This window comes from Bombina bombina, chromosome 3, assembly GCF_027579735.1.
Source record: "Bombina bombina isolate aBomBom1 chromosome 3, aBomBom1.pri, whole genome shotgun sequence".
Classification (NCBI taxonomy): domain Eukaryota; kingdom Metazoa; phylum Chordata; class Amphibia; order Anura; family Bombinatoridae; genus Bombina; species Bombina bombina.
In genome coordinates, this window is record NC_069501.1 from 667,104,857 (window position 1) to 667,120,413 (window position 15,557).

A 15,557-nucleotide genomic window follows, 5' to 3' on the forward strand; every position below is an offset into this window, starting at 1 on the left:
AACCCCAGCCCTATATAATGTATATAATAGCTATTTTTTATATCAGAAGCAATGCTCTTCCGGCTGTGCCGCGTCCAACATTTCACTTATCCTTAAAAAGATAAAGATCCAGAAAATCCAGCATCTTATCGCCCAATTTAAAATTGCTAATCATTTAAAACCATTTATATCAGATATTATCCATGATAATCAAACGGGTTTTATGCTTGGGAGAAATCCTGTTAAAAACATCCGTAAAACAATGTTGATAATAGAATATATGCAAAATAAAATCAAGAATGGTACAGGAGGTGGGATGTTGGACGCGGCAATCTTAGCTGTTGATGCTGAGAAAGCCTTTGACTGCATCAGCTGGGATCATTTATTCACAACACTAGAGAAATTCGGTTTTAAAGACAATAGTATAAACTTAATAAAAATCTTATACAAGAATCCGATGTCAGCTGTAGTAGTTAATGGATTAACGTCTGAAAAGTTCAGGCTACAAAGATGGACGCGACAGGGTTGCCCCCTATCCCCCTTGCTATTTAACTTATCGATCGAAACCTTTTGCAATACGTTTAAGAGATTGCCTGTCAGGAATCCATATCGGTGATCAAAAAAAATGGTTACTCTCTCTCAATGCAGATGACCTATTAGTATACTTAAGTAACATTGAAAAAAACACTACCCAATATTACTGGCTGAAACGCAGATATTTAGCGAGATATCAGGTTATAAGATTAACTATGGGAAATCAGAGTTGTTATGGTTAAAGAAGCCCCCGAATCTTAAAGGGCCATTACCCTTTAAAGAAAAAGCACAGATTAAGTATTTAGGTATTATGTTGTCTAATCATATGACGGAGTGCTATGAATTAAACTACCCTAGATTATTTAGGGAATGTCAAAGAAAATTATTAATGTGGTCTAATCTCCCTATAACTATAACAGCCAGAATAATGCTAATCAAATCTGTTTTATTTCCCAAAATTTTATACTTGTGTCAGAATATTCCTATATTATTATATTAAAAGGACATTAGAGATTTTTTATAAACAATGTACACAATTTATATGGGCCGGGAAAAGGCCACGGATTGGACTAGACAAATTACAACTTAATAAACTAGCGGCAGGGCTGGATTTTCCAAACTTAGAGATTTATAATTTAGTGACCACACTTAAATATGCAATGGACTGGATAACGTCCTAAGACTATGTGACAATCGGCAGTTTAGAAAACTATATGGCTGAACCATTTAGGCTGGGTACACTTTTACACTGCCCTATAAATAGAATACCCAAGAGAATTGCAAAAATGATCATTTTTACCAACACTATAAAGGCGTGGCAACAGGTTTGTCTCAGAGTACAGGTTAACCCATTTTGTACAAATTTGCTCAGCATTGGTGGTAATCCCGAATTCCATCCGGGTCTGTCACAAGTAGTATTTCATTGGTGGAAAAGGAAAGGTTTAATGTTTATTAGACAATTACTGTCAGAAGACCCTGAAAGTTAACTCATTCATAAACCTAGCTAGAATTTATGACCTGCCGAAAAAAGATTTCTTTGCGTTCCTACAAATATGCCACTTCATTAACAGTCTACAAACTAAATATAACCCCAATTGGTCTACGGGGATTTTAGATAATGTCATTAAACTGTATGAAAATGTCAAGATATACAATTTTCAATAATTTATAAAGCTATTAATTCATTTAACAACGAAGAGCATTTGCAGGTGATAAAAGAGAAATGGCATAGAGAGTTCCCAAATCTAACGACAAAAGAAATTGGTCAATCCCTGAAGTTAATCTATAAATATTGGGTCCCAACTAACTGGAGAGAATCACACTTGAAGTTGATCCGGAAAACCTACATAACCAATAGAAACCTATCTAGATGGTACGGGACTACATTAACTTGCCCGAAGTGTAGTGCAGAGGAAGCAGATATTACTCACTATTTTGGAGTTGCCCTAAAATAAACCAACTATGGAGACAAATTAATTATTGGATCAAGAGGAAGCTTGATATAGAATTTGAGATTCAAACCTTTCATGTTTTTTTTCTAGTAAAATACTCAGATAAAGTTAAAGAGAATGATTTAATTAATACTATAATTTTTATAACTAGAAATCTAATCCTGAAGGACTGGAAAGGGGCAAAAGCTCCCAAATTGGCGGCATGTAAAAATGGAGTAGTTAAACAGTGCATGTTAGAACAATATGATTCACGAGAGCCATCTAGCTCGCTAGAAGAAAGCTTTTTTTAAGAAGTGGAAAAAGTTAATTCTGTCGCTACCCGTCGAATATACAAATCCAACTGACAGCCCCTTTCAGGAATACAGAATATGTTATGATTAATATTATAACAGGACTATTCCCTCAAAGCTGGGGTGGATTGTAAAAGAGTTAGAGAGAGAGAGAAAGAGAGAGAGAGAGAGAGATTGGAAAGGGATGCAGAGTTTTTTTTTTTTTCCCCTCCCCTTACCATCTCCCCGAGATGATAGTAAGGCCGAGAGGATAATTCATGATTAACATATTTTTGGGTCTTTTTTCTTATTTCTGTATATACTCAACATCTAGAAGAAGGTTATGTCTAAGAAGGTTATGTCTTAGATGATAAGTTATTGGTGTCCTTTTGTTAGGGGGAATTAGGTTAACTCACGATATAAGAGTTAAATCTTGTACTACTTAGATTGTAACTATATATGGTACTATTACTACTAAGATTATTTGTAAATGTGAATAATGAAGAATGTATTTTTTTTTTATTATTTCTGTAATTTTGGAAATTGGTATCAATAAAGCCATTTAAAAAAAAAAAAAAAAAAAAGAAGAATATGCTTTTGCACAGCTGTAATCATTTTCTCCCCCTACAGATCTCAAAGCCCCTCCAACCTTCTTCCATTGAGATATTAGGATCTGCTTTGTGGGATGGACTTCCATGGGACGCTGCAGCATCGTCCCGGAACATGTCAATTGTCTGACGCCATCTTCCATATAGACACATTTAGCGGTGGCTAATACACTTAAAGTTGCTTGAAACTCCTGTATCTTAAGTCAGCAGTTATCGAATCCTGCTCAACCCGGTTAACCAAGGGGGATGTTAAGAGTGGTAATACAAGGCCGTAGCCTCGCAACACTAACAGTCCAGTCTAGAGCTCCAATAAATGAGAATTCCAAAAGATTAATATGAATCGATATAGCAAAATATTATGAATTGTTTATAATAGTCAGTGGATATTGATGGCAGTTTATCCCATAGATAATCTGCAAATTAACCCATACATCATTAGGAGTCACTAGTTTCCATGACCGGTCATGGTCACTGCCCAGACAAGCCCCATCTATCTAATAACTACCATAAAAACAGTCAATAGTAGCCAGGCAAGAACACAGGTAGCAATAGACAATAGGAACACAGGGGTGATTGTAACCAATAGGGATGCAGGAGTAATAGTGAGCTAGAGCAGTGTTTCTCAACCGCAGTCCTCAAGAATCCCCAACAGGCCAGGTCATTATTATAGCTGAACTAAAGCGCACAGGTGAAATAATAATCTGATCACAAAACGATCACAAAACACAGGCAGCTCTGTGACCAATATGAATACGACCAGTAATGGTCCAGGGGGTGTAATACACATTGTTAGAGTTAGTATAAAGGCTTTGAATGTTTAATTCTCCACTATCATACCCCAGTACATATGTTATGGTAGTTTTGTCTCACTCCAATTTTATCTATTTTATTTATAGATGTTTTATTAAAAAAAAAAGTGTACTATTCAGGCAAAGATAAATCTCACATGAATTAGGGTATAGTACACAATAAATAGGAAATTAGTATACTGCAGTAGTACAGATAATATATGAAATGGTAAACAGGAACCCTTATCTTTGTACAATAGTGATTACGCAGAGAGCAGAAGTTCATAGCATCAACAGGACTCACCTCCGGAGGTTTGCTGAAAGGATCAACAGTAAGCAGGCAGAGGGAAGTTGGTTTAGGAGCAGCAGGAAAGAGTATTCCGTAGAAATTCTGGGAGTAGCGGTGGTTTCAGAGGTAAAGGGCACTAAGTTGCAGCGTGGCGCTACCTAGGTAGGAATCACAGTGTTCACTCCGGAGAAGCGGAATTTCTGTGATGTCAGAGGAGCGAGCAGAGGCTGAGTAATGTCGCTCAGAATCAGCATTTTGGCTGGAATACAAAGCAGGGAAGTCCAAGTTGTGTCTGGCTTAGGAGGAAGTGTAGGTAACTTCAATACCAAGCAAGGTATTGGTCTTAGAAGGCTCCTATTATAGGAAGGAATGTGAGGTAACATATAAGCCCCTTAAAGGTACATACACCATATGTATTATTATTGTATGTATGTAAACAGTAGGAGGAAGAATGAACAGACCTTATTAAATAGTATGAGAAATATTTCAGGAACATCACAATGCCGGCACCAAACATGCAGCTCACTGTCAAAAACCATGAAGGTAGACTCAAGCTCCTACACAGCTCATAGCAAGAACATGTACTTGTCTAAGATGCTAATGACCCAGGCAAGGATGCTGCATAATTATATCTCACAGAGAACACCAAAAGTGAGAAATCAGTTAGATACCAAAGGTGGCTGCAGCTATATGATTTGTAGGATGTTGTATTCTTCTATAGAATCTTCTGTGTTAATAGCTACACAAAGGAACATGGTGAGAGAGAGAAAGAGAGAGAGAGAGAGAGAGAGAGAGAGAGAGAGAAAGAGAGAGAGAGAGAGAGAGAGAGAGAGAGAGAGAGAGAGAAAGAATCATCCCACAGAAAACCTCTGGAATACATTGTTTCCAAAGCAGCAAAGAATTCTGGGTAAGATATGCAAATTAGGTCCACAATGACACACCTTTTTACTTCATTTATGAATCACTGCTCTAACCATTAGCTACGTTTACTAAGCTGTGTGAAACAGCGATACTTTGGCGTTAAGGGAATCTGCTGAAAAGCAGACTTGAAGTAAAAAGGTGTGACATTTGTGAACATAATTTGCATATTTTACCCAGAATCCTTTGCTGCATTGGAAACAATGTATTCCAGAGGTTTTCTGTGGGAAAAACAAGCCTTCTGGCCTGTCTAGATTTGTTAATGAACTACACAATGAGTTATTTTCTCTATTTTGTGCGTAGTGGAGGTTTTTAAACTCACCTTTTACCTCCCCCTAATTTGAAATGTTGTTGTTATATATATATATATATATATATTATATATATATATATATATATACATATATATATATACACACATATACATATTTTAGACATGTATGTATCTCTATGGTAAATACCTCTTTACTTGAGACCTCATATTTTTGAGCCCTTGTAACTTTTTATTGCAATTTAATTTAAATTATTTTTATCAGGTAGTGTTATTATGAGTGTAACTGTACTTTTCCAATGTATTTTTTATGTGTTTGGTGCCACTTTTTTGGCTCACATAACAGTTAACCAGAGCTTTGAAGTTGTGTGAGGCAAGTCTATGTATTGTAACTAGAGGAGGGAATCAAATATGCAGATTAGTAGCAGATAAAAGGAAATGTTAATAATAGTATATAGCTACAGGTAAAGATCTCCCCTTCTCTTTGTAGAGGGATACAGTACAGCAGCAGTTAATATACCAAGTTGGTGAACTTGAAGTTATGCTCTAACTGACAGCAGGATTCCTTAGCATTTTAGAGATTAAGCAGCGAGTATAGTGAAATATGAAGCAGTAAGCTGAGTATACTTATCGGATGTTAACTATAGTCTGAGGATTTGAGTAAGACATATGCTAAATTGATAGTGCTTCCTCATGAGTATAAGTAATAAGATATGAGAGATGCGACATAGTGTGCTGTGTATTCCTATCGGATGCTGCATTGACGCTGAAAATATGTGTGTGACATATGCTAAACTGTCAGCGCTTACACACAAGATCTGGTGATGCTGTATTGGAAGTTGTATACATCGGGTAATATGAAGACTTGAAGGTGTTTAGAGCTCTGATACAAGCTTAGGTAACGCTATAGATATTTGTGGTAAGTACTTACCTGCTGATGCTGGTACGAAACGATCCAGTCTCAAGTGCTCTGAGCAGTGAAGTGTTTGGCCGCGAAGATCCGTTCTTTGTTGGGGGCGGTCTTCCTCATGTGGGAAACGTTTCTAGTGTATGAGATACTGAAGATCGCAACACTAACAGTCCAGTCTAGAGCTCCAATAAATGTGAATTCCACAAAATTAATTTGAATCGATATAGCAAAATATTATGAATTGTTTATAATAGTCAGTGGATATTGATGGCAGTTTATCCCATAGATAATCGGCAATAATTATGTTAATAATAGTATGTAGCTACAGGTAAAGATCTCCCCTTCTCTTTGTAAGAGGGATACAGTACAGCAGCAGTTAATATACCAAGTTGGTGAACTTGAAGTTATGCTCTAACAACAATTCAGTTATAGTGGATAAGTGATCACAAGAAATAATATATATATATATATATATATATATATATATATATATATAAAATGAAGAAAAGTCCAGACAGGGAGCTCAAAGCAAAATTGAGTATTTATTTACAATATGAATAAGAAGCTCCTAAAATTAATTTGTAATAGGCAAATGGCTATGATGAACAGCAGAGAAGGGGCTGGGATGGGCGACTGACGCGTTTCAGCTCCTTAGGAGCCTTAGTCATAGACAGAATACTGCCCTAATGCCCTGTTCTAGCTGATATAGACTATGCTAACTTGCTATTGGATATCCAGACCTGCCTGTGTTACTGATGGGCGTGTTCGTGCACAAAAGAACTACCTGTGTGAGTAAAATACCTTATACTACAAAAATAGTTGTTTTCTAATTTGTTTGTTTTGTCGTGTATTTAACTCAGCTAGTACCCTATTCACCATAAATATATAGAAAATTTGGGCATCATACGAAAAAGATGTATGGGTTAGTTAGTCATCTATAGTCTTAAGATTTAATAGTTGCTGTTATTCTGGTAATTTTGTATGATATATGTTTTTAGAACCTGGTTAATAATCATTCTTTTTTACTACTCATTATAAACAATTACAACTATAACTTATTGTTCTACTGTCAACTCACACTAATTCTAAGTTAGAAAACAGTGGGAATTATTCTAAGTACTGTGTGCACTTTTCAGTAACCTTTGTGTGGTCCTTTGTTGGTATACGGGGGGGCATACAACCAATCACAGTGACATTTAATATTATAAGATACTATCCTTTTAACTATGCTTGTTTTTTCTTTGGAAATCTAAATTATATAATGTCAAGTTGTTATTATGCCCTCCAATTGATCAGCTCAGGTCCCTAATTTAAATAAACTAAACTAAACTAAATGGATGTACTAAAGACTACGTGTATTTACATTAATGTATTAATACAGATAATGACTTCGCTCAACTGCTTATTTGGAGAATGGGTAAGAAGAAGAGAAGGTAAAGATCCTTTACCAGTGGTTGATCAGATCCGTCTCAAAATTGAGACCAGATGGTTGCCGACTGCCTTGGCTTTCTTCTTATCTGATCAATCACCATCCAGGTGAATCCACTTATATCATTGTTATGCTCTTCCACAAAGTGTTTAGAGGCTCCAGTAGGTGTGATACCTCTTTCAATGTCATTTAGATGAGCTCGAATCCTATCCCTGGCCTCACGGGAGGTGCACCCTACGTATTGCTTCTGACATAGACTGCATGTAATCATATAGATTACAAAAGTCGATCTACAATTTGTACATTGTGATAATGAGTACACTTTTTGTGCGGCCAAGGATTGGAAAAATTTACCAGTGGTGACATGCCCGCAAGCCTTGCAGGTACTGTTTCCACATTTATAGTGCCCCTTCTGTGACAACCAACTGCTTTGTGGTCTCGGTCGCTTGAGAATTGATGGCGAAATTTGATTACCTATGGTTGTATTGCTTCTTGCTTACACACAAGATCTGGTGATGCTGTATTGGAAGTTGTATACGTCAGGTAATATGAAGACTTGAAGGTGTTTAGAGCTCTGATACAAGCTTAGGTAACGCTATAGATATTTGTGGTAAGTACTTACCTGCTGATGCTGGTACGAACGATCCAGTCTCAAGTGCTCTGAGCAGTGAAGTGTTTGGCCGCGAAGATCCGTTCTTTGTTGGGGGCGGTCTTCCTCATGTGGGATACTTTTCTAGTGTATGAGATACTGAAGATCGCAACACTAACAGTCCAGTCTAGAGCTCCAATAAATGTATATTCCACAAAATTAATATGAATCGATATAGCAAAATATTATGAATTGTTTATAATAGTCAGTGGATATTGATGGTAGTTTATCCCATAGATAATCAGCAATAATTATGTTACTAATAGTATGTAGCTACAGGTAAAGATCTCCCCTTCTCTTTGTAAGAGGGATACAGTACAGCAGCAGTTAATATACCAAGTTGGTGAACTTGAAGTTATGCTCTAACAACAATTCAGTTATAGTGGATAAGTGATCACAAGAAATAATATATATATATATATATATATATATATATATATATATATATATATATATACAGTATATATAAAACGAAGAAAAGTCCAGACAGGGAGCTCAAAGCAAAATTGAGTATTTATTTACAATGTGAATAAGAAGCTCCTAAAATTAATTTGTAATAGGCAAATGGCTATGATGAACAGCAGAGAAGGGGCTGGGATGGGCGTCTGATGTGTTTCAGCTCCTTAGGAGCCTTAGTCATAGACAGAATACTGCCCTAATGCCCTGTCCCTAGCTGATATAGGACTATGCTAACTTGCTATTGGATATCCAGACCTGCCTGTGTTACTGATGGGCGTGTTCATGCACAAAAGAACTACCTGTGTGAGTAAAATACCTTATACTACAAAAATAGTTGTTTTCTAATTTGTTTGTTTTGTCGTGTATTTAACTCAGCTAGTACCCTATTCACCATAAATATATAGAAAATTTGGGTATCATACGAAAAAGATGTATGGGTAGTTAGTCATCTATAGTCTTAAGATTTAATAGTTGCTATTATTCTGGTAATTTCGTATGATATATGTTTTTAGAACCTGGTTAATAATCATACTTTTTTACTACTCATTATAAACAATTACAACTATAACTTATTGTTCTACTGTCAACTCACACTAATTCTAAGTTAGAAAACAGTGGGAATTATTCTAAGTACTGTGTGCACTTTTAAGTAACCTTTGTGTGGTCCTTTGTTGGTATACGGGGGGGCATACAACCAATCACAGTGACATTTAATATTATAAGATACTATCCTTTTAACTATGCTTGTTTTTTCTTTAGAAATCTAAATTATATAATGTCAAGTTGTTATTATGCCCTCCAATTGATCAGCTCAGGTCCCTAATTTAAATAAACTAAACTAAATGGATGTACTAAAGACTACGTGTATTTACATTAATGTATTAATACAGATAATGACTTTGCTCAACTGCTTATTTGGAGAATGGGTAAGAAGAAGAGGAGGTAAAGATCCTTTACCAGTGGTTGATCAGATCCGTCTCAATATTGAGACCAGATGGTTGCCGACTGCCTTGGCTTTCTTCTTATCTGATCAATCACCATCCAGGTGAATCAACTTATATCATTGTTATGCTCTTCCACAAAGTGTTTAGAGGCTCAAGTAGGTGTGATACCTCTTTCGATGTCATTTAGATGAGCTTGAATCCTATCCCTGGCCTCACGGGAGGTGCACCCTACGTATTGCTTCTGACATAGACTGCATGTAATCATATAGATTACAAAAGTCGATCTACAATTTGTACATTGTGATAATGAGTACACTTTTTGTGTGGCCAAGGATTGGAAAAATTTACCAGTGGTGACATGCCCGCAAGCCTTGCAGGTACTGTTTCCACATTTATAGTGCCCCTTCTGTGACAACCAACTGCTTTGTGGTCTCGGTCGCTTGAGCATTGATGGCGAAATTTGATTACCTATGGTTGTATTGCGTCTTGCTATGCAAAAACAACCATTCTTGATATCCTCTTTAAGAAGATCATCTGCCAACAAAATTGGCAAATTTTTGCGCAATAATTTGCAGATGGAGTAGTATTGAAGACTATAGGTAGTCACAAAGGTAGGTTTCTGTCTTGCTTCCTTTGTTACTGTATAAGTTTCAAGGAGAGAATTCCTGTTAAGATGCTTGACATCATCCAGTGTTTGGTGCACCACCTTGGTGTCATATCCACGTTCCAACAACCTCTTAGTTAATGTTTCACTCTCTGCCGAAAAAGCTGTCATCCTCAGAGCAATTGCGCCGAATTCGTAAGAATTTCCCTTTAGCTATACCATAACTGGTATGTGGAGGATGATTACTTCTTGCATGGACGTAGGTGTTAGACGAAATTGGTTTGACATATAATGAAGTGCTTACTCTGTTTTCCCCTGGAAGTCCAGTTAGAATTAAATCCAAGAATGGTATCTCACTCCTCTCAAAAGTGAAGGTGAATTGTAGTCCAGTTTCATTTTTATTGAGATATTCAACGAACAATTCACTGTCTGGTTGTGTACCAGACCACACAAATAGGAGATCATCGATATATCTTTTATATCCGATGATAGATCCAAAAAAAGGATTTTGCTCGCTATAGATGTATTGATGTTCCCAGTAGCCCATAAAGATGTTCGCGTAGGCAGGTGGAGAAATTTGACCCCCATGGCAGTGCCTCTCTTTTGTAGGTAATAATCACCCAAGAATTCAAAGTAGTTGTGTGTTAGTGAAAATTTCAATACTTGGAGGATATAGCTTTTTAGGTTAGCAGAGTAATCACTGAATGTGTCAAGCATGTATCGGGTGGCTAATATGCCTTGTTCGTGTGGAAAGGCCGAGTACAGCCCCACCACATCTACAGCCAGCCATGACATGTGATCATCCCATTCACAAGTGCTCAGTATATTTAATAGATGTTTAGTGTCCCTTAGAAAGGACGGTAGTTTATACACCAGAGGTTGTAGTAGTGATTCAAGCCAATTACCCAAGTTCTCAATGAGTGACCCTATTCCTGAAACTATGGGTTGTCCTTTCACCTCCTCCAAGGACTTATGCACCTTGGGAGGTGATGGAATATTGGTACCACTGGATGTTTGGTATTCAGGAAATCAAAGGTTTTATCATCAATTAGGCCTTGGTGCCTGCCATCATCTAGCAAGTCTAATAGTAGCGCTCCAAAGAGCCGTGTGGGGTCTCCCGGTAATTTTTCATAGACATCTTGGTCCTGAAGTTGTCTTTGTGCCTCCGTAATGTAATATTTACGATCCAACACAACGACAGAGCCCCCTTTATCGGACTGCTTGACTATAATGTCTTCTCTATTCTGAAGTTTATTCAGAGCCAGTCTCTGTCCCCTTGTCAGGTACTTTTAGTTGCTTTCTGTTCCCGATCTAGTCTAACTAGATCCTCCTCCATGCGTCGTTGAAATGACTCTAAAGCTGTACCTCTACAATGGGTAGGGTAAAAGACTGACTTGGGCTTGAAGCCTTTGTGGAAGTCAATAGTTGCTTCCTCACACAAGCCCTCCCTCTCCAATGTGTAGAGGCTTAAATTGTCACTAGCTTCTGTTATGTTGAAATAATCATGTTGAGGAGTGGTGTCTGGAACTATGGTACCTACATCTTCAGTGGGGTTAATTTTATAAAACTTTTTCAATGTGAGGCTACGAATAAACCTGTTCAAATCTAGCAGTGTGTTGAAAACATTAAATTTGGTAGATGGTACAAAATTTAGGCCTAAACTTCTACCTCTGGCTTGGTTAGTAGGACACTGGATAGATTAATCACATTTGATCCCTGTTTTTTTTGCCTTGTCTGCCTCTCCTTAATCTGTAATGTTCCCTCGGTTGGCCCTGTCTGAGTATTCCTCTTCCTCCTCCTTCTTCTTGGCCTTGTACCACTTGAAAAACTTGCTTCCCTACTTTAGGATCTACCTTAGGGGTAGTCTGTGCCTTTTTATATTTGTTACCCCTAGGTGGCTTTGGAGGATCTGGTTGGTTGGTGTGGACTAATGCACCTATCGGCTCATATAATTGTGTGGAGGGTGTAGTATCAGGAAGTGGAGTATTTGCATGAGTCAACTGGGGAATTGGAGGGGTTGTATGGGTTGTAGTCACAGTCATCTGACTAGATGCTCCACCATCGTCTTCTGAGGACTGTTCGCTGGTCATAAAATTGACAAAGTCCTGCAAGTCATCGTCCTCATTTGACTCTGGGTCAGTATTAGAAAAGGAAACTCTCTTTGGAGGCTTGTTATCTCCTTTTCCCTGGAGCATCTTTTTGTTTCCCTGTTTTCTTCTTGGGAATTTCCTTGATTTCCAATTGTATACTCTGTGATTCCTGTAATCCCCAGAATCTCTGGTGTATTTCTTATACTTGATCGTATCTAATTCCTTCTTTGCTTTGTCCACCGTGGATTGTAAAATTCCATCTAATTTGGGATAATCAGGATGGTCCATGAATGTATTAAGATCCCTCTGTACCTCTTCTATTTGTTCTCTTGCTTCAGTCAATTTTTTGTCTTTATATTGAATAATGAGTGCCATCAGTCGGAGGGAGCACTCTGATAGAATTACATTCCATTCTAGAATGAACTTGTCATCTGGAACCAAAAAGGTAGGATACTTCCTCAAACGTAAGCCCCTGGGAATCATTGCTAGGGACATATATTTTTCTAAGGAGCGTTTGTCCCACCATAATTTGTATTCACTAAGCAGCGCCCTCTCCATAGACATAAAGGCATCACAGATATCAAGCACATCCAGTTTATTTTCAAAAGTCTCTTCTAAGGAAGGTCTGTTACCCTCAAGGTTAGCCACCATCTGCATTGAATAGAAATGCTGAGCCATTTGCCTAATTATTAATATAATCTATTATGGGAGCTCTTATGCAAGTTATAATGCTTACTTATCAGGCTTTTCAAACTTTGGTCAAAATTCAGCTATATAAAGCATACAAAGTTGTATATAAGTGTCCGTATTGTGCGGTACCTGCTTACCCGGTATGTGCCCCACTCCTGTTTCATCTCCCGGATCTGTCCACTGATGCGCTGTTTTCTCCCGGCTCCGTGAGCCCTCAGCGTTCAGCGTGTGCTTGCAGCGTGTATCCTCCATCCGCTGCTGATGACGTCACTCCTTAGTCTCAGCAGACGTGTGTGATCCAAATCCAAATAGCGCTCGCGTCTCAAATAACTCCTTGTTGCCAGAGGAAAAGAACTTACTGCCAAGCTTTATCTGTGTTAGCGATCTCCATCGCTGTGAAATTGTATAGAAAACGAAGAAAAGTCCAGACAGGGAGCTCAAAGCAAAAGTGAGTATTTATTTACATTGTGAATAAGAAGCTCCTAAAATTAATTTGTAATAGGCAAATGGGTATGATGAACAGCAGAGAAGGGGCTGGGATGGGCGTCTGATGCGTTTCAGCTCCTTAGGAGCCTTAGTCATAGACAGAATACTGCCCTAATGCCCTGTTCTAGCTGATATAGACTATGCTAACTTGCTATTGGATATCAAGACCTGCCTGTGTTACTGATGGGCGTGTTCCTGCACAAAAGATCTACCTGTGTGAGTAAAATACCTCTATATATATATATATATATATATATATATGCCTCACTCAGAGAACTGACAGCAGGATTCATTAGCATAAAGTAAAAGGTTAGAGATTAAGCAGCGAGTATAGTGAAATATGAAGCAGTAAGCTGAGTATACTTATCGGATGTTAACTATAGTCTGAGGATTTGAGTAAGACATATGCTAAATTGATAGTGCTTCCTCATGAGTATAAGTAATAAGATATGAGAGATGCGACATAGTGTGCTGTGTATTCCTATCGGATGCTGCATTGATGCTGAAAATATGTGTGGGACATATGCTAAACTGTCAGCGCTTACACACAAGATCTGGTGATGCTGTATTGGAAGTTGTATACATCGGGTAATATGAAGACTTGAAGGTGTTTAGAGTTCTGATACAAGCTTAGGTAACGCTATAGATATTTGTGGTAAGTACTTACCTGCTGATGCTGGTACGAACGACCCAGTCTCAAGTGTTCTGAGCAGTGAAGTGTTTGACCGCGAAGATCCGTTCTTTGTTGGAGGAAAGATCCAAGGGCTACGAATGACGTGAGTCAGAGTTATATAATATAAGGACATGACAGAAGTTGGGTTGTTCCAATGTTCGTTAAATTCAATTGCATTCAAGCGAACATTTTTACTTTCAACCTGTAATACATGCGCTACTTCTGACGCAAAGAGACCCAATAAACCCCTTTTCGCTCGATAGCAACAGATATCGCACCACACGTAATCTAGCCCTAAGTGGTAAAGATCTTTAACAAGTACATTTTTGCATCTAAACATACAAACATGTAGAACTAGATAACAATTTGAGCAAAATTAATCAAGTTTATAAGTTGCTCGTTAAAATGTTTAACTAAAGCATTTTAAGGCATCCAATACTTATATAGTGTGATCTATACTTTCAATGAGAAGCAGTAGTAGTGTGTGCATTGTGCTCATATTACAAGTTGTTGGTTAAGTTCTGCTCAATCCGAAATACCACTTTGTCTTTTAATACTTTAGAAAAACAGGTTTTAACTGTAATGAATTGCTATTGTGCAGTCAAAAACATGGAAGGTGTTTACCAAAACATCCCCTGCTTTTCTTTTCACACCATCTGCTTTGGGCTTGAATGCTATCCAACATGAATTTTAGTGTGAGCACTTATACATACTGTATATTATCTTAGGGAAATTATGATATTACACTATCCAATTAGAATAGTGTTGCCCACTCTAAAATATGATACTCCACCTGGCTCTCTACATCCAATTGTACAAATGATTGAGCTAAATTACTTCTAGCTTCCTTCTTAGAATCCCTCTCTTAGTTATAACACCATGTTCTCTTCTTCCCAGAGTTCTCCCCTACCCAGGGTGCATTTCTCTTCCTAAATACAATTATTACATCAGCCATCTTATATAAGGGCAAAACCTTTACACTAGAGATATATACTTTTGTATTAATTTCTAAAATATATTAATTTGCACTGCTAGGGACTATAAATTTCCAACATGATTGTCCATGGGAGGAAGCGGGAGGAGGGAAATGTCTTTCTTGTTTTTGCACATATCTAGATTTTGATCCTGGAATTAGACACTGATACAGCCTTATCTCAGCACCCATACACATTACAGGAGCAAGGACTCACTGGCAGAGGAGTATCTCCTATTTCATTTTAGGGTAATCGTGTGTTCAGTAGGAGAATGGCAAGTTTCTAACTTGGTAAAGTGGGCATTAGATAGCATGAAACTGATGTCAATTATTATTTTTTCCAGACAATGTTTGTTTGAATACAAGTTATATATACAATATACGTAAGGTTTGTTTCCACAAAAATGAATTCAAAATTAAAAACTTTAAAAAATAAATAAATAGTACAACCCTCCCCCCCCCCCCGGAGCTCCACTGCACAGAATGTGGTTTACTGAGTTTATTAAATGGGCGGTACAAATATTTATATGTTAGAGGAGTATG